The following is a 24,612-nucleotide window of genomic DNA, read 5'->3' as shown; positions in this document are numbered from 1 at the left end:
ACTAAAAATGAAAATACTGTTACTACTACTACTTTGACAAATAATAATAATAATAATAATAATATTATTATTATTATTATTATGTTATCGGTATAGAGATGCTACATATAAAGTACAGTGTCTCTGTGCTTATGGCAAATTTGAATTACTCTATTAACGGGAAAATTATATAAGGGTATTGTGCATCGTTTGAGTCGCATATAGCTCTGGTTGAATTTGAAAGTCTTTTCTTAAAATGTGGAAGCTATAGGTAGATTGACGACAGCAGCGAGACAACATTATGTTGACCAATTAGGCATTCATTAATAATGTGAATACTGTACGGACTGAAATTGATTTCTAATGACTTCAAAGTATTCATTTCAAGACAAGCGACGTAGTATTTCCTTTACAGAAAACATACACGGAGAGCATATCGGCAGCTTAATATACCCTTAACGGTAAATGGTTCTTACGAAGATTAATGAACCAGCATACAGTTTTGGGACTAGACCTACAATGAAGCATGAAACTTAGGAAACGATCGGAGAGAAAGAAAAAAATACCTGAAGTATTCTCTCTGCTTTACATGAATAGTCATATGAGCAATGTGTTGATAAAAGATTCACGAAAAATGAAACCCAGTGGAAGAAATAGATCATATGGAACGAGATGAGGGAATTGAGTTTAAACACACTCACACACAAAAGGGGAATAAACCGGGCCTATTATATCTTATTGTTTGAAGAATATATGTTTGTAAAACGAGTTCACAGTAAATAAAGGGAAATAACTCCCACTAAGGCGATGTCTCTCACGTTAAAATTGAGGGCGAACGATATGGATATACAAATAAATTAACTTGCTATTAAATTTGGACTTACACTGATACATAAAACTAAAAAGTTTTACATTGTACTTCCTTCTTTTATAAAACTACATGCGTTGTACAACATTCTCTTGTGGAACACTGATTCAGTGTTTCCAAAAGTTTCTTTAGGCGGACAACAGAAGATCTTTGAAATATATAATGTGTCGTAGCAGCAATGTAATATTTTTCTTGGTCTTTTAACTTACATGCAATGCCTATATTTTTAACTGCACTTGCTTAGTGACATTCTAGAACTGATCAAACATAATTTTCCTTTATTAACCCACCTTTTTGGGTATGTCTCACGATCATTCTGCATATGAAGTACGTTTCAGTCTTTCGAGCTGAACAGGAGATTTTTAAATTTTAACTAAAGCTGACTGCCAAGTCAAAAGTGAAAGAGCGGTTCCATTTCGAGGAGTTTTTAATGTAGCCTGTTTTGGCGGAAGATAATTGGTTAATGACAGGACTAGTTCTTCGAACAGAAATACTTCGTGGTTAATGGCAGTATAGTCTGAGATCTGTCTGCATAGTCGTGTATTGTATTAAGAAAGCAAGATGGGTATGATTACTTTTAAATGACAAATCAAATTCTAAGAGTTTCCTAAATTATAAATTTCTTCACTTTTCATTGAGATATCAAAACAAAAATGATGAAAATAGGGTACTGGCAATTGTTTCCTTCAAATACATTTATCGGAAGTGATTGACTGGTAAATATCTTACTACTTGTCGAATACATTTACCGGAAGTGACTGACTGATACATGTCTTACTACTTGTTGAATACATTTACCGGAAGTGATTGACTGGTAAATATCTAACTACTTGTCGAATACATTTACCGGAAGTGACTGACTGATACATGTTTTACTACTTGTCGAATACATTTATAAAATGGAAAGTCGAAACCCTAAAATAAAATTGTTTTCTTTTAGAAATGACCATGCACTAAAGTGGAAATAATCTGCTCTGAAAAATAGATAGGTAAAAAGATGAAAAGAAACGCATTGTCTCAAGGTCTAGTCAAGCTAAACTATGACACACATAATGCGGATGATGCCACTGAAGGAAAAAAAGTCAAGACTTTGGACAATCGTTTACAGTACAGACATCGCAATAAAATGGGAGTATGTATGGTTTGGATTTTTAACGTAGTTTTAACAATTTTTCAGTCATGTCACTACGATGCCTGCAGTGTGACAGTTTATAGTGATGTCTAGCACTGGGGCATCATGCCGCAGACATGTAGCATGATGTCCCACCCAGTCACATTATCCTGACACCAGGCCGACCAGTTCTAACACTAACCTCTTAATGCTGAGCGGCAAGCGAGGCAGCTGTTAGTATCATTTTTGTAAGTCTTTGACATGACTCGACCGGGGATCGAACCCACGACCTCCCGCATCAGAGGCGGACGCTCTAACCACTAGGCCACCGGAGCGGTCGATAATATGGGAACTATACATAGTAAATGCACACAACTGACCTAAGACTGAGTCATCCAAAACCCAAAGATTTCTTTTTAATACTAGAAATAATCATAATATACCAGTAAACACACCGCTCCGGTGGCCTAGTGGTTTGGTTAGAGCGTCCGCCCTAGGATGCGGGAGGTCGCGGGTTCGAACCCAGGCCAAGTCATAACAAGGACGTATAAAAATGGTACTTACAGCTGCCTCGCTTGGCGCTCAGCATTCATAAGTGAGTGTTAGGAATGGTCGGCCTGGTGTCAGGATAATGTGACTGGGTGGGACATGGTGCTAGATAGTAATGTAAACTGCCACACTGCATACATCGTAGTGGTATGACTGAAAAAGTGTTAAAGCTACAATAAAAAAAATCCACACACACACACACACACACACACCAGTAAACACGAAACTGTGAGAGACTTCATCGTCAGCAAATCAAAAGCTCCCCTGAAACCAAACTACAAAAAGGGATACTTCGAACATTGGGTCGATCAATACTGCAGGAAATGTCAACACAAGTGATCGTAGTTATTTAGCATAGCAATGTCTCAGGAAAGACCCCAAACCATAGGACAGTATTCACGTCACAGGCATGCTACGAAATAAATATCCAAAGCGAAATTATTCACGACAAACGCAAGTCCCAAAGATATATTTCAATAAGATGCATGGTTTGTTCAACCCAGCAAGCTGGGAAAACAGAACAAATAAACAGAAGGATTAATCTACATCAATCAGATTGTCAATCCTCAAACAATGCCGGATATCCCGTTCAAGAACACATTTCTTCCCGTGACTACCCATTTCTGTGACATTATTTGGACTGTTAGAGTCCACAATCAAAAACTGAACATCGAAACAATAAGAGCAAAGGAAAGTTTTTGGATTATTCGCTTCTGGGCTCTAAGACAGGGCTGCTTTGAATCAAGAAGAAATTGAAACCTCTGATCATTTTAATTATCTTCCTATTTCCTCATTAGTTTACTTATTTTTGGAAACATGCGAGCTTTATTCCATGGACTGTAGCTGTACAATAGACGTTATTCGGGGGAAAAAAATCGGTAGCTCTATATCACCATTGATTGCTAGCGTGGGTACGTGGGAAAGCCTGCCAGTAGCTTCTCGTGGGTCGGTGGTTCTTCCCTGGGTTTTCCAGGGTTCTTCCTCCACCAGTTATACTGGCCGCCATGTATAGCCTATCTTGTGCTGAAAAATGGCGTTAAACCCTAGATCAACAACAACAAAAATCACCATTGATTGCGTAATCTGGTATATTTCCTTACATTCGAACAGATAAAAACTGGGTCAGCTCCAGAGTTTTGCTACTTTATTAGTTAGTCAGGTATATTAGTTGATCAGTTAGAAAATCGTATCAGTCTGCTGCACGGGCTATGCTGAAAACCGCTAATATGCTACAATGAGTACACAAGTTCAGTCACGTTTATCTTATAGTCCTGTTTAAGAAGGGTTGTTACCTCCCTTGCACGAGTTATCGTTATTTGTTAAATCTACTTCCGGTGAGCAAAAATTCAGATGAAATGACGTCTAAGAAAGGAATCGCTGACCCGTGCTCTTCTGACAAGCTATCCGTTCGTGAATTGAAGGTTTATTTAAGCGATAGAGGTGCACACGTGTCAGAGAATAAATCTGAATTGATCAAGCGTGCTCAAGGACTTGTCAATTTGGGCACGCGTACGCTACATGAAATACAGATAGACGACAATGAGAATGACAACAAACGTCGTGCAGAAATATTTTGTACGCCTCTCGGAGAAAAGATTCCGGAGCCATGGACTTTAAACGGCGGTTAAATCTTTTATTTTTTAATGGTGGAATTGTAAGATGAATAACCCTTGGACTTGTAAGGTCAGATATCAGAAAGCCCTTATCAGCCATAATAGCATCACCAAACTGGCACAAGTCCAGAAGCCCTGATTTAGTAACTAATTGTTTATCACTGATGCTTCCTGACCATAAGTCGGACACATTCCTGATGGATTGATTCCCAGCAATGCCTTCCATGTTATATGCGACTTGTAATGTGAATACATTAACGATTTATTACCTAGTGACTGTGGCGTTTCGGTATAAAATTCTGTACAATTAATAATAACTCTGCAGTTCGGATATTTATATCTGAATTTCTTTGGCACTGTTAACAATACTGTAGACTGCGTTGGCCAATGTGTTAGGCTTGATAGTTTTATAGAAAGATAAGAAATCCATCGACTTGTAATGTTGCTGGCAGTAGATTTGTACACATGAAATCTTCTGGCTAAGTCTTCCAGCAGTAATCCAAGTCTTAGTCAAATCAACACAAGAAAAGATTCATTAACTAATCTTAATGATCATGGCCGTCCTTGATTTTCGCCATTGCCACTACGGTGAGTTCTTACCTCAGCATCATCTAATTCGTTGAATAATAGATTGAATGTGTCTACATTTGGTAGCCCTATATAAAACATACACATTTCATTGCTTTTAATATCTTCAATGGTCAAATCTGGCCTAATAACTTGCACGCCAACTTCCGTTTGTTGTCACCAAAATGTCAGTTTGTGTTCCGATTGTCCTTGATATTTTAGGTTTTTGCATTTTAAAAGTCATTTCAGTTTGTGTCATACAACTTACTCCAATATTTTCAGTTTGTGTTTCTTTATTAAAACGTGAACTTATTGTACTATCATCAATACGTCCCTCGTAGTTATGTAACATAAAGACACTTCCACTGTTGCACCTTGATGAAAATGGTGTGTTAAAATACTTCTCTTCCTCTGGTGTAGACTCTTCCACTTCTGGTTGAATTTCGACTTGCTGTTGTTGCTCATAGATCTGAAAGAAGAAAATTTGTTCTATTAAAAAGTTGCTCAAAGATGTTTTTTTTTTATTTTGGTATGTAAACTTGTTTCCAGCAAGAAGGCATACAGGATTAATTTGCCCAAAAGTCCCAGGCCCAGTAACAAAGAAAAAAAATGGTTGACACATGCATTATTTTTATTTGCAAATAATCTTATAACGTTTTTTATTATTAGCAATACTTTTAAATTAAGTTTTCTAACTTCCAACAGTTTAAATAAAGTACCTGGTGTTATGACTATATGGTCTTATAATAAATAAGCGAGAACCAACAAGTTTTGTAAACTTAACAAACAATTTATTTCCTTAGAATACAAAGTGAAAATATAAAAAAGAACTTACAGTATTGTGAATTAAATCCCAAATGGTGATAAAAGTTCTAAAATAAGCATAGCATAACATATAATCATGGATAAAAGCCAACAAATGAAACACGTAACACCCGGGAAATTTTGTTGGCAAGCCATGACAAATAGTTTGAGTTTAATTTTCTTACACAAACTGTATCAAACTGCTTCAGTCTACCATCTTGCAGAATAAAAAGCGAAGGCAAGTTGTTCTCCGCCGATTTTCTTTCGTACATTCCATCCTTAAAGTGGGCTGAACACAAACGATCATTCTTTTCTGAGAACACAAATTTTGGGACTCACAATCCGGATGCGTTTCAACCACGCGGTTTTCAGCGTTTTGTCATTTGGAAACCGATGTAATGCAATTATTCTATTGTTAACACATTTCCCTCTGTAATTGCTGCATACACAACAAAAATGTCTGTAAGAACTACGAACTGTAGCGATTTTTCTCTCAGAAACCTCAGGTTTTGCGTCTGCCATTTTTGATCCCCAAAATTTTGTGAACAGGTCAATTTTATCTTTATTTATGAAGAGCATGCAAGGGGAGGTAATAAATCAGGGGAGATAACAACCCTTATTGAACAGAGTTTAGTCACACAAAACGAAGGAGAGGGTTACGCCATGCCTTTAATCCGAATTCGGTTTTCTTCGAGAAACATATTTGTAATTGTGATCAGGTTGTTGCACAAAGAACACTACGCAACTGATTAACCTGCCCATGCTAATTCGCTAAATAATTATGAACTACTCATCCATCTATTTAGTACACTAATGATTGTTGTGTTATTAATCATTGTTTTACACTCTTATCCGACTACCAGTTCGAGCTTTGATATCTAAAGAACGTATATATATGCTTCACAAATCTTCATTACATCAGTAGGTTCCGATTTGGCATCCACTGTATTAAGTTTCAAGAGTGCAAATATTTCGGAAAAGCTAACACTTGTAAATAAAATTGCATTAAATAACCTGTTGCGTAGATAGACTGCTAGTGCAAACATTATTCTGCACATTCCTTTTTTCTGTGGAAATTGCTGAAATGCAATGGGGTAAAAAAAATGCCAACAAAATCCGATATCTAAGCGGCCCATGCCTCAGTTATTTTCTTGACACTTTTTAAGGCATTACATTATTTCAATCGGAAACGTGAGTAGTGGAGGAATTTACCGGTCCTGGGCCCCGTTACACTTAACAATGTAAGCATAAGATTTTCCTAACTTTTTACGTTCGATATTCATACGTGATTACGGGTGTTTCACTAACGAGAATTACGTACTTTTGTTTTCTAAGTTTCCCTAATAGTTTTACGTAACTTTACGTCGAGCTGTAAATGGCAAGTGTTTTCCTACGAATGTTTCTTGAGAGCGAAAGTCACAGTGAGAGAGATATTTTGAGATGCGCCATGACATTCCAATATATACCGTATAGCGGGTCCTTTGCTATCTTATTTCATATTCATGAACGTTCTCTGTAGAACAAATAAATAAGTAAACAATAATATATGTACGATAAATTTTACTTTGTTGATTATTCCGAAAATATTAACAAGCAAGACACAAAGTCATCAATTTAATTAAATTCCTTGAAAAATACGTCAGAAAAATTACACTTTTATATACGGTATGTCAAGTTCAGCATTTGCAGATATACAGAGAGGTATTCCATCGATATAGGTTATTTGACTTGAGTATTGAAAAATAAGGGTCCCGAGTACATGTGGCAAAGAATGCCCGAGCTTTTTATTAACTTTTTAATTATATACCTAATAATAAGCATATTAATCGTTCTGGTAAATCAAAGAAATAATACAACTGAAACAATAAAATTATTTTGTTTTGTTTCATATATTACAGGATGTTTAATTTATGAATGAAATCTAAGCACCACGCATTAATCTGCACTGTTTTAATAATATGAACGCGCTCGTCAGTAGTGAACAAAACCTAACTTGCAAAAGGGGATAGACTGTTATGTAGCCAAAGAAAAACCACGAACAAATATTTATGTGAGGAAAATATGACTCAGTGCATCAATGGAAACGGAAAGTACAATTATCAAAAGATGTGCCAGAAAAAATTTAATCGAACGTAGTCTTTGTGGGCGACTTGCTCGTCTTTGAGAGTGTGGTGACTTGTTTTCCTGATGAAATGATTCAAAGTCCCACATTTTCAGCAAGAACCTTCATTAACATTTCCAGGGAATGTGTCCCACCGGTCTCGGGTCATAACTCAAAATACGGATTAATATTCATTTTGAAGTCGATTTCACGAGATTCCAAGTACGGGGTAGAACAATGTTATTCTGAGTGACTAAAAGTGGATCGTTTATGTGAAACATAGCACGCTCATTCACCTGCTGATTGATACATTATATCAAAGGTTAGTGTGACGATGCTCTCTCTTTCTCTCTCCATTTTTACTTCCAATTTTGCGTCTTTGGATTTTGGTGGTGGCTGCAGTAGGTATTTTTGAAAATTTAATTTTGGAAGAGAGCTATAACTAACCGTCAAACTTGCATAAAGAAATAAAAAGTTCACTAAGACAGTCAATCAATATGTGTGGTTGGGTATTTTCTTTTGTACTATAAAGACTCTCTTCACAATCCATAACCATCGCTGAACATTTTTTTTTTCACATCTCGTTGCGTCGCCGCTTTGCAATTTTTCTGATTTCAATGCAATTTTCTACGTCACCTGGATTTATGTGTCGATCTCTTGCCTCCATCTTTATTTATTCCTCAAACAGTTGAAGAAGCAATACGTCGGCTCGGGCGGAATCGCCGTTTGCGGTTGTTGATGCTTAGTAAAGTTGCCATTGTCTGGCGTTAGATCAAACTTTTTTGTCTAAAGAGCAGTCTGTTGAGACAATATAATCGTCTGTTTGGAATACAATATGGTAAAAAAATTCAGCTTGGCCCCATGAATGACATCATTTTATCAGATTATTTTATACTTTCTTAATATCCTTCCTATGTTTACTCTCCATCCACCAAAAACATCATTTATTTTAAATAAACATTATTATTTTCATTGGAATTTAATCTTTTCCTCTTGTTGTCAGTAAGTAATAACTTCACTTTAAGGAAATGAGCTATCTTTCTGTTTCTTCTCTGTGTCTTTCTACTTATCTCTCTCTCTCTCTCTCTCTCTCTCTCTCTCTCTGAATGATCTCACCGAATACCATTTTTAATAGAAACGAACCTGGGTTAGAATAAATGAAATACGTGGGGACTATTTGAAGGCTTCACTCCGTTCGTTCGTCCACTAGCGTCGTTGATGTACATCAGCCCGCCCCATCCATCAGTCACGTCAATTAATTAATGAGGTCTAAAATCGGAGAAAACCCTATTTAAGTTTTGTACAGAATTGCCTCCGTTACAAATGCTTATTTACATTTTCCTCAGGCTTCTATTTGGAGTTTGTAGCTGTCTGCAAAATAATGTTAATCCCTTTTCCTACATAATTGTCAATTTGCTTGCCTTATTTACTGAACAGGTTTGAATATTTTAGTATAAGTCTATGTAATGTCTCTTTTTATAATTAATTTTCCTTTTTTCAAGCAGGACATTCAGACATCTTGAAACAGTACCTAATAACTCTTTCTCTATTTCATAAACCTTACTATGACATCTGATCTTTATATGCATTTCTTCTTCAAGTTCCCTTGCTTACAACGGTAATCTTACAACCCCATCCCAGAAAAGAAAATATAAAAAAAATAAACAAAAAACAAAACAAATATAAAAAAGAAACATAAAAAAGAAAAACAAACAAACAAGCCCACAAAAAGAGAAAAAGAACAATGCATCTTAATGACATCCAAGTGGACAGACTAATATTCCATCCATGGTAAGAATGTGGACTCTGTTGTGTTTTTAAATGCAGTTCAAAACAGAAAATTGAAATGATTATCTTTTCTTAAAAATCTCGAAACATACAGAGAGATCTGCAGAAAACAAGTGAAGTTCGTTTGAATTGGTTATATACATATTTGCTTGCTTCGATCAGACTTCACTGGTATTCCTATCGCTGGTGCTATTATTTATGTGGATGATAATGTTCCGATTATACAATCATGTCAGTGACAGCGATACGTCTACGGTATTTTTATTATTTTTTTGTTTTGTTTTGTTTTACTGTTGATCTACCGATGACATTTTTCATTTGCGTCTACCACATACATGCTTGCTCGTATCTGAAACGTTGAACGTCCATCCCTTATCCGAGGACAAGGAGATCAGCGATCTTGCTTATTATATATGGTGCTAACACTCTAAGTGGTGGTATTTTGGCGACGAATTCAAGAATCCAGTAGTACAATACGACCAAGCCATTCTCTTCGGGTTCCACTACGAAGGTTTCCTCGTCGTTTTGCTCTAATATCACTAACATGTTTGATGGAGTTACTGAGTGGTGTCCATAATACTGATTCAGACTCTACTGTGTATACAGTGTTGATTGTGGCTGTGCGATGAACAACACCATCGATAATCTTTTTGATCACAGAGAGCTTAACGCTGACGACTCTTGGCTTTCCAAAGAAATCATCGGCGAGTCTATTTATGTCCTTGCGAAAATCTAAAACCTTGTTTATATGATTAGCATATTCACATCTGAACTAGATCAGTCCATCACTGATTGTAATTAATGAGCACATCATTGGGAGATTGCGGTCGTCCACGTATCTTTTCATTGCAGCGTTATCGTCTATTTTTGGTTCTCTAAGATCAGTTATTGTATTAATAGTCAGATTGAGACGCCAGTCATTGTATCACCCGCTTTAGAAACATGTTTATTAATCTCAGCTCTGATCGTGGCGTCGTTGTTGTCCACGTATTTTTTGTTGCCACATCATCGTCTGATTTTGGTTCTCTAAGACCATTAATCGGATTACTAGCCATATTAAGATCGCCAGTCATTGTATCTCCAATTTTTTCTAACATGTCCAGTAATCTCTCCCATGAGTGTTAGAAGTGATTCTTCAAGTTTTGAATTTTACCACTTTTTGTAAACACCGCTAAGTTAACATCGGTCTTGCCTGGAACTCGCATAATAATATCTGCAAGCGGGATATTGCTCGCCTTTAATCGTCCTTGCTGATCCTGAAAAACAACAACCTCATTTGTGTCCACATCGGCGATACGCAAAAGATCAGCAAGTTCATCTCGTGTTGCATATTTGGATAAATCAATATCACCCTGGGGCGTTTCTTGAGCAGATCTTCCCTAAATATCTACCATTGTGTATTATAATAGGACCTGTTTAAAACGACGGGTGGTATACACGTGCACGACGTTATGCGTCGGCAGACCACCGCCGGTGGTCCATGGTGACCTTGACAAATCATTAAGTACAGCAAGTACTTCTTCACCGTATATAGGTGGATCTGTTAATGTTTGTGTTGGTAATGTTGAATACCAGATCGGAGTGCTATGTATTCTACTGCTGCTGATATACTGTAAAAATTCTTTTGGTGGTGCCAGTCCTACACGAATCAAAATAAACAACTCCAAGTGGATCAACCACAATCTAATTACTGGATACATAAACCTTAATATTTTATATATATTTTGTTGTATTATCATTAAATAACAAGAATTAGACATATGTTTGTTATATAGTTAAAAATACAGTTATATATAGTCATCAACTTACCTTAATCATATGTTGAAAGAATTTACGAAGTCTCTGTGTGTGTGTGTGTGTGTGTGAGAGAGAGAGAGAGAGAGAGAGAGAGAGAGATGGGGGGGGGGGGACAGTATTCTGAGACGATCTTCCATTCTAACGAAATTGATCTATATCAATACGATGTAATTTTACCCCAAGGTTTGATGAGTCTAAAATCAGAGAGGGGCTGCGGAGGCACGAATGAATGGCGAATTATGTTCTTTGGATTTTGGTCTTGTGGTCCAAATAATTTGAACAAAAGTAAATTCATGCCTAACTAAACTGTATTCTTAGTATTGAATGAGTTCGGATGGCTGACACAAAGAATTGCATAATATGACACATTTATCTTCTCATCTATACTTGTGGACTCTGCTGGTTTGTCGTTGAAAACATCAGTATGAGGAGTTTCAAGTGCATTTATGAATTCAAAGGAAATATAAAAATCGATAAATATAGCGAAGTGATTAGATGACCAGTTTGATATAGACAGCTACAAAAGTATGGCTTAGCCGTTACCTTCAACAAGTAAGTTAAATTATGTTTATTCATCGACTTCTATTATAGCTCGACAATCTCTCTCTCTCTCTCTCTCTCTCTTGCAAACACACACAAACACATACACACACACACACACACACACACACACACTGTTTTCCCATTAGACAGACAAGACAGCTGCCTGCATTGATAGGAAAGAAATCCATGCAGCGGCAAATTTTTAAATTATGAGAATCTGCATTTGTTAAAAAGTGTATTTCTTTGCTTATAAAAAACACTAGTTACAATTTTATATTATTTAAGTGTAACGGTCTTTAAAGGGTCTGGTTCTCAGGCTTCATTTTGGACTGGGGTGGGAAAGGGTATGGTGGTGGCGCTGCAACTGTGACAGCGCATGGGGGCTGCAAAATCATAAATCCGTCCACACACACACACACACACACACACTGTGATATTTAATCAGATATGATATCTATATTTCATTCACTATGACCCATAAGTCAAAGCATTTTCTGCCAAATATTTGTTGGGGTCAATGTATTGTTATTGTTGTTCTCGTCTTCGTCATCTTCGTCGCCATCGTTTGTAAACATCATCATGTACCCTATTATAGTTTACCGATTTATTATATACCTCCCATACAAAAGAGTAGCTTACGCAGACGTTTTTCTTAGATGTATAAAATGTTCATATGTATACCATTGTGAAGAACACTTACAAAAACAGTAACAGATTTTCATACGCTTAAAAGTTCTGATAACTCTGTGCGTAAACTTAGATTGAGTCGTGAAACGGGGCCCGGATCTGTAGCATGGAAGGCAGCCATGTTTGTTTTCCTTTTTTAAGTTAAAAGCGTTCAATACATATTACAGGTTAAAAGTACACCGTCTATGTAGACATAATATTTTATGTATATATATTACAAAATCTTAATTCTACAATCTTATAACCAATTTGTACTGGTCTATTCTTATCAACGGATTATGTTGTACAAAGTATATTAAAGTATTTTGCAATCAAAGCCTGAATTCTGTGTTTGTAGTACTGATACGCATATGATATTATTTTGTCTAAATCACATATTTAAATAGTCTTTCTATGTATTATTTCCTCAATTTATTAGCCTAAATCATTAATGAAAGATGTGCATCGCACAATCAGTTTGTTATCATATATAATTCAAGAAAGCTGTGTTTCACACTATAATCAATTTGTTATCATAAATAATTGAAGTGCTTTCCAATGCAAGTTTGAGTTTCCTTTATCTTCTTCAGTGTCGAAAGTTGTATGAAGTCAAATTTTATGTGATATTAAATAGTCTATTGAGAACTAAGTGAATATATAATAATTAGTCCCAATACGCACGTTTGATGTTTGACCTACTTACGTCTTAAATAGCATCTTCAAAAACATGTTGAGAACAGATTAAAGTGTTGAGTTGTAAACATTTAACTTGAAAATTTATTCGTAGGTAAAATCTATTCTATTCCTATAGCTATAAAAGATATTCTTTTTCTGAAATTGTATTTCACAGATCGGGTTGGAAAAAGTCTTATTGTGTTATTCGGTTGACATTATGGTTTTCTGGGTCTTTACCTTTATGAACAGAATAACTTTATGAGTAGTATGACTTCAACAACCATACTATCTATACAATAAAAAATTCTTACACACACACACACACAGATATATATATATATATAAAGCTAACAGCTGATGTACACCTTGTTATGCGGCATACTACAGAAAACAATATACAAATAGGCGGATGAAAACGGAGATAATTGCAATAATTTTATGCATACATACAACTGAACGAATGATGAAAAATTAAGATTATTTCAAAATTCAAGGACAATTATGCTAGTTTCATTAAAACAAACACTATATAAAATAATATTTTTAAACTACTCTGTGTTCCATGTATGGACCTCTACCAAATATGAATAAAGATATGACCGCTCAGGTGGTATAGGGGTTAGAGCATCCGCCGCCAGTGCGGGAGGTCGCGGGTTCGAACCCCGGCCGAGTCATGCCAAAGACTTATAAAAGATGGTACTAATGTGGCGCTCAATAGTTTCGTATTTTGCATAGAACTTTGAAGGAAAAGAATTTAGCCGGGTTTGCTCGATGGTTATACAATCTATTAAAAAAAGACCTTGTATATCTTGGTGTTGTTCAAAGAACAGAACCCTTGATTCCTTCTATTTTGGTCTATGATTGATGGGTTAGAGAGTATACAGCTTGGCCTTATTCCAGATGTGCACCTTTCAAACAAATGCTAGCTCCACTTGGTCATTTTCACTTCCTGTACTTCAGAGACAAATTGTACAAAAAAAGAGCCGGTAACATTTTTATATTTTACATATTTAGTAATTCATTCATTGCACTTTCAGAAGCTGGTATTGTCTAATCTGGCAAAATTTATTTCCCCTGTTTTAATAGCTGCTAATGATAGTGTACTTTAGACTAATTCAGGCTGATTTTTTTAGCAATAGGGAGCAGTCATTTTAGATTGAAGTGTACTTAGATGATGTACAATTTCCAAAAGTACAATATCCAAAGAAATGACAGCCACATTACATCAAAGTAGCATAGATGTACGCCAACATTCTCAGCACTATGCATGTTTTAAATGCAAACATCCTCACGTTACATACGTCACTTTCTCAAATGTACATCATAAATAACAGTCGCCTAACTAGGCTCCCAGCATTAAGAGGTTAGTTCTAGGACTGGTCGGCCTTATGTCAGGATAATGTAACTGTGTGGGACATGATACTACATGTCTGCGGCATGATGCCAAGGTGCTAGACGTTACTATAAATTGCCACACTGCAGACATCGTAGCGATATAACTGAATTTTTTTTGAAGCTACGTTAAAAATCCAAATCACACACACAATAAAGGTCTTAATGAAGACGACAAAGACATTGATCGGGCGATACCACATACATCTTTTGATTTTACTTACCCTTGGGCAATATAGGAAATTACCCTGTCACAGGTCAAACACTAGATACATGACAGGCGACGAAATATTAATATTTCAATTATGACGGTAAGGAAAGACGTCATTCATGTCTTTAAAAAAATCCAAGTTTTTTTTTTTAATGGAAATTACCTCAGTATATAAAGAAGTAAAATATTTAAAGACAATAAAGTATACATTTGAAATCGATACCGCCTGATATTTTAATTCTTCTATTGCTCTTTTTACTTTAAATATTTATGACATTATAATATTTTTTCTAATTCTCTAAGAAATGATTAATTTATTACATCATTCCAATTTAGAAAAAAACATTGTTACATTTTAAAATTTTGAAAGTTTGCATTAGGACGCATATGAAAGAAAAGAATCTGTAGTCAACTCCTAATTCTCTCTGTTATCAATCGTTTTTTCTTGCAATGAGGATTTGAAATAAGATATAAAATAGTTAACGTTAAAGTGATAGCAAATACGGAAAGCTTTGGAATATTAAAGCCATCATCATCACCAGATAATATCAATTTATTTTATTTGTTCATGCGATTTGAACAAGAATTTTTGATTAAATTTGTTTAAAGTAGATGACTGACCATGGATGGTGAACCATGGATGCTGAACCAATAATTTTCAAAACCTAAAAATAGTGGAGAATCATATGGTGTTGAGCCCGTTTTAAAGACAACATACAAATGGTTCATTTTCATGTGCTGGTGTGCCAGCTTTTTTCAAACCAATACAAATGTGCAAGGTCATGTGTTTGTGGGTTAACTTTTTCACAAAATAAAGATGCTCACTACCAAAGTTTGGTGGTCCAACTTTTTCTCAACATTTTGCATGTAGTAATCATGAGTGATTCTTGAAAACGTTAAATATAGATCAAGTAGTCCACCTTATTTCAGAAAGTACAAATGGTGAATGGTTATATCTTAGCGTCATTTTTATCACGAAAATTAGTAACTGCGCTCCTAAACAAATGACTTTTTAATGTAAATGTAACCCGCTCAACTTTAGAGTTATTTAGCATAATCGAACTACTCAGATGAATGCCGTTCATGATGGCTGGTTACTGAAGATGATGTAGAAGTCGAAGTTATTGTGAAGAAACCATTTGTTTTCTTTCATTCTCAATAACCTTGCCCTCAGACCTTTTCCGACAGAATTCGACAAGGTTCTTCCTTATTATAAGTGAAAGCTCTCCACATGGTCCTGTAACTTTAGATAGTACAGAATTCAAATTATTGTACGCGGATGAGGATTCTTCTTTCAATCACTGGGATCTTGATCTCAGACCTTTAGACTCAAAAATCGATACTATTTATTTATTGTCCCAAGAACAGCTATGTAAAGTGTAGTAACTGCAGATGCTAGATATATTGAGTAATACAATTGGTGACGGAGGACATCATTCGTTACACACGTTCAATACGTTTGTTTATGCAATAATACACATTGCATTAAAAGTTATATTATCCTTGGAAAGTATGCATGGAATTGTTTTTCCAATTGACCCGTATACAATTAATGCATGAAAGTGTCAGAGTAAGAATGAATGCAGCCTAAATTCAGTCTAATCAATCTTTCAAGACATAAAATGAAAGAAAGAAAAGGAAAAACATAACATCAACAATAACAAATATGGAATCAAATGCAGATTAACTTGAAAATAATGTCATAAGAACTCATCTTTTTTAAATATATTTACGAAAGCCTTGACAACAGTACATTACGAGATCTGCATATCGGTATCAGTGCATATCATGTAGTATTGTAGCTTTTATTAAATCTGTCTTGCTCTGAGTAATGGCGTTAAACCCAAAACAACAACTAAAATCGTTTTAAGCTCTCGTATCTTTTGTGATCATATCGTCGATAGTGGCCTTTTCATAAGAAGCAACGATAACGGTGAGGCCAAAGTATAATATATATCTTTAAAATCAATTAATAAAACTTGAACTTAAAAAAAACTGGATGAAACAATTAAAAAATGTACCCCATGCCGTTTTAAAAGCGACACCTAGTGTCGAAATACATTCACTGTTTCCACTTGGCGTTTGTGTTTGCCCTTATCATGATAATGTAGCATGGGTGAAGCCAATAAAAAGCACATTTAGTAGCTTATGTTATAAGTTGTGCCTAAAACTAAATATTACAGTTTATTTGATCAAAGGATTCTTCATTAGGATAAAAAGAGTATTATTTATTTATTTATTTATTTGAAAATTTAATGATTAAATAATTTAGATTTTTGGCAGTGTGATAAAAGTTATATATTTATTCTCGTCATGCAAGGGACCGCTCTGAATGCTCAGTGGTTAGAGCGTCAGCTTCGGATGCGGGAGGTCGCAGATCAAAGCCCCGTCGAGTCATACTAAAGACTTTAAGAAAAACGGTACTAGCAGCTGCCTCGCTTGATGCTCAGCATTAAGAGATTAGTGTTAGGACTGCTCGGCCTGGTGTCAGGATAATGTGAATATGTGGGACATAATGCTACATGTCTGCGGCATGATGCCACAGTGCTAGACATTATTATAAACTGTCACACTGTAGACATCGTAGCATATGGCTTAAAAATTGTTAAAGCTACGTTAGAAATCTAACACACGCACACAAACACAAACACAGACACGTCAGGTAAATAATCAAGCAGTGAAAAAAATGTGATAGAACGGTGCTTCACACTTTTAAAAGAATGACAATCCAGTCTCTTCCTACGTGATTGCAGATGGCAGGCGAAGACGACAAGAGTTGTCTTACCATAAGACGTTCTGTAAGTTTAACACGTATCCGCTTTGGAGCAGAACATGTCTATGCTTTTGACCTTGAATCACAAATCTAATATAGACACTGTGGTGCCTGATCTACCTGGGTTCATGATGCATTCACGAGGGCTTTTATTATACACGAAGAAAACAGTATTAAGGTGGGACAGTGATACGTAAGCACGGTACATCGGGTCGATACGACATGGGACTTGAGAGTAGAAACTGCAATGTTTCAAAATTTGTTTTGTTTTGTTTTGTTTTCTTTTTGTGGGTTTTATTTAGTGGGTAACATTTTGTATTGCGTATTTGTTGCTTGGAGGGGTGGGTGGGTGGTGGCTGTTCTAATTCTTTTGATCCATTGCATTTTTTGTCTCTACCGAATAAACACTTGTTGCCAAGTTGAGTGGCATGTGCCCAACTAGGGATGAAAACGGTATGGGTTTGAATCTTATTATCGGATCAGCCCGGGTCAGTTGTTTAAGTATTTCCCTTGGCAAGGCACTTTCAAGAGCCTGCACGAAATAACGTTCATGCGTTGATATGCAGTAAAACATCGACCAAGTATCGTTGTGTGTAACAATTAGTAAATGTTATGGTCTGCATATATCGGCAGGTAGGTAGGCAGATTTGTAGGTCGGTAAGTTGGTAGGTATTTACTTGCGATAATCTTGGATGCTATAAGCGCTTTACAATATTAGACAACACATAAAAACATATAAAATGACAATATAACAATAATAAACACCATGAAATTACAAAACAAAAACTAATGCTGACAATAATTAAGAAAGCAAACATTATTAAGTCTTTAAGTCTGTTCTTTTAGTTGAATTAGGTGAGTTTTATGAGTACTCTTGAATGAGATCGCAATGTACTTTTATGTCTAAAACCTATGGACAATTCGTTCAGCGTAGATGGGCCCTGGTACTCAAAAGAACATTGTCTGTATGACTTCGTTTAAACAGCGGAGACAATACGAGTCTCGGAAGAGGAATGGATGTTTCTAGATTGGATGTACCGCTCCAGTTACCTAGTGGTTAAAGCGTCAGCCACGGATGCGGGAGGTCGCGGGTTCGAAGACCGGACGAGTCATATCAGACTTAAATAAATGGTACTACCAGCTTCATCGTTTGGCGCTCAGCATTAAGAGGTCAGTGTTAGGACTGTTCGGCCTGGTGTTAGGATAATGTGACTAGGTGGGACATAATGCTACGTGTCTGTGGCATGATGCCCCAGTGTTAGACATCACTACAAACTACCACACTGCAGACATCGTAGCGATATGGCTGAAACCATGTTAAAACTACTTTAAAAATCCAACACACACACACACACACCAGCACGCACACACACACACACACACACACACACACACACACACACACACGTTATCGGTGACACAACTTGGAAGACAGAAAAATAAAAATATAAAAACAAGTAAGGAGATAGTTTGGTACTTAGTAGCGGTGTTTACACATTTATCAGCTTTGTTATTGCTTAAAGCTGTGTTGTTCCTGTCATTATTATGATTAGTATTATTAATAAATCATCAATGTAAGCAACGTTATCATCATTATCATTGAGATCATAAGTAGCAGCAAAACAATTATCTTTTCCGTCTCTCTTTTACATAATACTTAAGGTTATCGTCTTTATCTTCTTCAGAGAGATAGGGACTCACACATGCTTATCTTAACCAAATTATTATGTTGTGGGCGGATCATACATAACAATATCGTGACGTCATGATATGACTTGACACGTGGCGTTAAAATAGACCTTGTGTTACTCTAACTATGGAGAGGAAGCAATGTAGAAATGGAGAAAATTCTTATACCCGAATTTTTAGCTTGTAAAAATGATAGAGAGGTGTAATTATTCTATATGTGTAAGGGCATGGACAGGCGATTGCCGTTGTTGCTTAAGGTTTAACTCATATTCATCTTATGTTACGTGTTTAGGCTCGAATAAACAGTAACACAAGAAAGAGTGAAAACAACAACCTTTGAAAAAATATAATTATTTTTTTCCCTGGAAAAATTCTGTAAAAATGAAAAAATATGAACTTACGTTTTTAAGAATCAAATCTCCACAAAATCCAAGAATAATCCACGAATAAAATTTTTGTAGTCTAATAACAAAATGTAACTCTCGCGGAGGTGGAATTGTTGTCATCACAAAGAACTCCATGATCAAACGTCTTAACCACACCACAACATTCAATTTCTACCACACATCTTTTGAACTAGTCCAAAGCACACTCACACTGGAGCAAAGGTCAGTCCATTTTTTTCTGCCTCTACCGCCCTCCTCCTCGTAGAAAAAACAAGCTGACTGAATCTCTCTTTTTGGAACAGTTACCGAATCTCCTGGAGTATGGAAATTCGATAGGTGGCAACCTGATTATTCTTGGAGATTTTAACTTTCACTCTGACTGTCCCGGAAACCCAAACACATCAAAACTCCTAGATTCCATTAATGTTTTCAACCTCAAACAGTCAGTTAACCAACCCACCCATAAACATAGTCACATTTTAGACAGGATTCTTCATAGACCTGATGATAACATTCTACGGTCCTCCCTGGTATCCCATGACCTTGCATCAGATCACCTCTGCATTATATGCCATCTTGACGTATCAGTCCCTAACCCACCACCTTTATCTGCTCCTAAGAGAGACCTCTGTATGATAAATAGAACCAAACTAATGAATGACATCCAAGCAAACCTAACAACTTGCTTACCTCCTACAGCAGAACAACTCGATAACTGGCTACGTTGATTGCTCGACAAACATGCCCCAGCTACCAAGTGCAGAGTATTAATTCAAAAGTGTTCTCCATGGTATAGCAGTGCTAGGGACCAGCTTCGCACTGCTAAAAGAGACCGACGTAAAGCTGAAAGGCTTTGGCTTTCTACAAGACTCACTATTCATAAGCAAATCTATGAAGCCGCTAAGAAGAATGTCACAAATATAGTCCATGCAGCGAATCAGCCCACTACACTACTAAGATCATAGAAAGTTCCAGCTGCAAAGAGCTCTTCGAGATTACTAACAAGCTAATGTCAAGGAACAAATCTACACCACTTCCAACTACCTTCTCTCCAGTCGACCTTCCGGACATGTTTGCAAATTTCTTCCGTGACAAAGTACAAACCATTAGAGATAAGCTTGACACCACAATTTCAACTGACTCGTCGTCACCATACAGTTGGGATGTAGAATTTGAGCGGCAACCATTAGCAGCATTTGAACCTATCTCTATGGATTTCGTACGTACAATCGTGATGAAGAGTGCATCAGTCATGTGAACTTGATCCAATTCCAACATCACTGCTGCTTGAGTGCTTAGATCCAGTATTTCCTTCACTAACTGATGTTATTTATACCTCTCTCTCATCAAGGGAATTCCCATCATTTTTTAAAACTGCCACTGTAAAGCCTCTGCTGAAGAAACCAACACTAGACAATAACGATTTAAAGAACTACCGCCCAGTTTCTAATCTCCCATTCATATAATAAATCTTAGAAAAGGTTGTTCTATCCCAGCTTGTGTCTCATCTGAATTCAAACAGTCTTTTTAGCAAAGTACAATCTGCATATCGCCCTTGCCACAGTACTGAAGCTACTCTTCTAAAAGTAGTTAATGACATTCTCTCTGTTTTGGATAGCGGAAAGATTACAGTCCTCACCCTCCTTGATTTGTCTGCAGCATTTGACACAATAGACCATGATATATTACTTCACCATCTCCAGCATGTATTTGGCATTCATGATACAACCTTACTGTGGTTCAAGTCCTACTTGGTCAACAGGACACAAATTGTGTCTGCAAATGGAATACACTCCAGCCCAGTTGATCTATGTTGTGGTGTTCTAGAGGGGTCTGTTTTTGAACCTGTTCTCTTCATTCTATACACTCAGTCGCTCTCAAGTGTCATAGATCATCATCCAGTGTCTCACCAATTGTAAACTGATGACACCCAAATATACAAATCTAGCCACCCAACTGAAGTTGATGCTGCCATCCAAGGTGTAGAGAGGTGCATTTCTGATGTGAAATCATGGATGACATGTAACAAGCTGCAGATGAATGATGATAAAACTGAGGCCATTCTGATTACAACACAAAGACTTTCTCATTCACATCCTTTACCTGCAACAATAAATATCAGCAACACCAACATTAAATTCACACAATCAATACGAAACCTAGGTGTTACTCTGGACAGTACTCTCACATTGCCCCAACATGTCATGAACATATGCAAGGCTGCACATCTTGAGCTGAGACGCATCAACTCCATTCGCAAATATCTTTCAGTTGATGCCAAGCACTTGTGTGTTCATTAGTACTTTCAAGACTGGACTATTGTAACTCAATTCTGTCTGGTTCATCTCAATATCTACTCCAGAAACTTCAAAAAGTTCAAAACACGGTTGCTCGGATCATACTTAGAGAACCACGCGATCAGAACACACCTCCCCGCTGCTCTGTACCCTACACTGGTATCCATTCGATCCAGAATCAAACATAAAATTTGTTCTCAGTGCTTCGTTTCACTGACGGACTCTAGTCCAACATACCTATCCGCCCTCACCCATGTGTACACACCAGCAAGATACTTACGCTCTTCTTCTGACAATCATATACTCATTATTCCCACTATGAAAACAAAGTCATATGGACAGCGTATACCAGGGCCTAGCAACGTGGAATGAATTGCCCACTGAACTTAGACACAAAAACAACACAGTGATCACATTCAAGAGTGCTCTCAAAACTCACTTATTTCGACTGCAAGAACAAACTTAAAGACCTAATAATGTTTCCCACCTTAAATATTCTCAGCATGTTTTTTATGTTTTCTAATTTCATTGTGTTTGTGTTTGTAATCATATCATTATATATGTTTTTTTATCTTATAGGTGTTGTCTAATGTTGTAAAGCGCTTAGAACTTCTAAAGATTAGGCGCTATACAAAGTCCTCATTATTATTATTATTATTGCTAATGATTTCATGTTCGAGTTCCGACGAAGAATCCAAGATGGAAGACGATGACGTATGCTGTAATCTGTAGTGTTGAACTCTACAGTTCCTTGTAGAAACAAGAACTATCACTCCGGTTTTTTAAATCTGAATAAATTTGTATAAATGCTGTCCTTGTTCAAAAATTCCATGTGAGCACACGTATTTTCGAGGAAAAATCAATTAATCCTTTTGAATCAAAGTAATCTGAAATAACTCCAAACAGCACAACATACACTTTCCAATGTAAAGAAAAAGCCCAACCAATGAGAATATCTCTCCAAAACAAAGGTTATGTAGTATTCTAAAACGCAAAAATGGGGTCACGTGATCATGTTCCAGAACCTCGTCGAAATGATTTACTTGTTAAAGATCACGTACATCTAGTGTGGCCCTGACGAAAACCAATCATTGTACTCTAAGAAATAAAATTTAAAAAAAATAATTTACATCTTAAACACGTTGTCCCATCATGACATCGACAACAACCAATCATTTTAAAATAAAAATAGAACTTATTTACGATGATGCTACTAATTTTGAATCAAAGTCAGGATCTAGGTCAACACCTGGTGTTTACTAAAATGAACAGTCTCGGTCAAACTATTTTCTGGAAAAGGTATCATCTCGAGTGAATGAATTTACATTTCAATAGCGTGTAATAAAAAGTAAAAAAATAAAAAAAAACCTGACAAACAAACAATTAAATTGAAATAAATATATATTAGATCAGATATAATTAAATCAAATATATATAACACTAAGTGTTTCCACGAAAGTTACAGCCAAACCCAAATATTGCTGTCTCAAAAGAAAGTGTGTAAAGCTTAGATATTGGGTCAGGATTGATTTATTGATAATAATAATAATAATAATAATAATAATAATAATAATAATAATAATAATAATAATAATACATTATTACTAGTAGTAGTAGTATTGCCATAAAGTATTAAGAAACAGGACTTTATCGTTTTCATATCTTTGGAGTCTTTTTGAGTATATTTCTTCTTCTTCTTCTTCTTCTTCTTCTTCTTCTTCTTCTTCTTCTTCTTCTTCTTATTATTATTATTATTATTATTATTATTATTATTATTATTGGTGTTCTTGCTGTTTATGAATGTTTTAAATAGGACATGAAATGACTGCCCCTCACAACACACTTTATCAGGTTTTATAAATGTTTTCTATGATCTTCAAAAAGACGTAAGCCACATTCATACTAATCTTAAACTTATTCGTGTCACGTACATGTTCTCTTTTTTGGGGGCGATTTTATTAATATTATGGGTTCTTGTTGTTGATTTCGCAGGCTATTTCTATAATAAGGTATCCGAGACAGCTAACTCAACTAGATATTTCATGAGAATAACCATTTTATTTTGATAAAGAAATAAACACCAATTAATCGAGTGATTCTTAAGAGAATGAAGTTCAATATTTAGTTCGACATGAAGCAAACATAACTGGATATCAGCAAAGTTTGCAGGAGAAAAGCTCATGAGAAAGAAATTGTTTATGTTACCTAATGTTTGCCAGTTTTTCTCTGCATGAATTCATCCAGTGAAATTGAATCATAAGATGAAACAAAAGAAACCGAAAGTATGTAAGAAAATAAATTAATTTCAAATTTCAAAAAGACTTTTTATCGGAACTGGAGCCATGCTTTGCCTAGGCGTTGTTAGGATGAAAGAAATTTCCTCCTTTCGAAGACAAACGACCACTATATTGTTACATATATCTGATTTAATATATATACATACATATATATATATATATATATATATATATATATATATATATATATATATATATATATATATATATATATATATATATATATATATATATATATAATTTAGTTTGTCAGTTATAAAATTTTTATTTAAATTTTTATGTAAATTTATTCACTATAGACGATACTTTTTCAGAAAATTGTTTGACCTCGACTGTTACTTTATAAACAACAGGTGTTGATCTAAATTCTGACCTGGGTTCAGAATTAGTAAATAAAGTTCTATTCTATTTTAAAATGATTGGTTGTTGTCAAGGTCATTATGGAACTACGTGGGTTAACAAGTAAACACGTTTTAGAATTTTTATTCTGGCAATAAAATTATTGG

The 24,612-nt window shown here is 35.7% G+C and overlaps 1 pseudogene; it reads right to left on the bottom strand.

Moving 5' to 3' along the window:
• Nucleotides 1-3,001: 3,001 nt before the first annotated feature.
• LOC149798906 (uncharacterized) overlaps nt 3,002-24,612 on the bottom strand; it is a 53,015-nt pseudogene continuing 31,404 nt past the window's right edge.

Source organism: Sinohyriopsis cumingii, chromosome 5, assembly GCF_028554795.1.
Source record: "Sinohyriopsis cumingii isolate HCF-2022 chromosome 5, ASM2855479v2, whole genome shotgun sequence".
Lineage (NCBI taxonomy): Eukaryota > Metazoa > Mollusca > Bivalvia > Unionida > Unionidae > Sinohyriopsis > Sinohyriopsis cumingii.
This window is presented reverse-complemented; position numbering and strand designations above follow the sequence as displayed.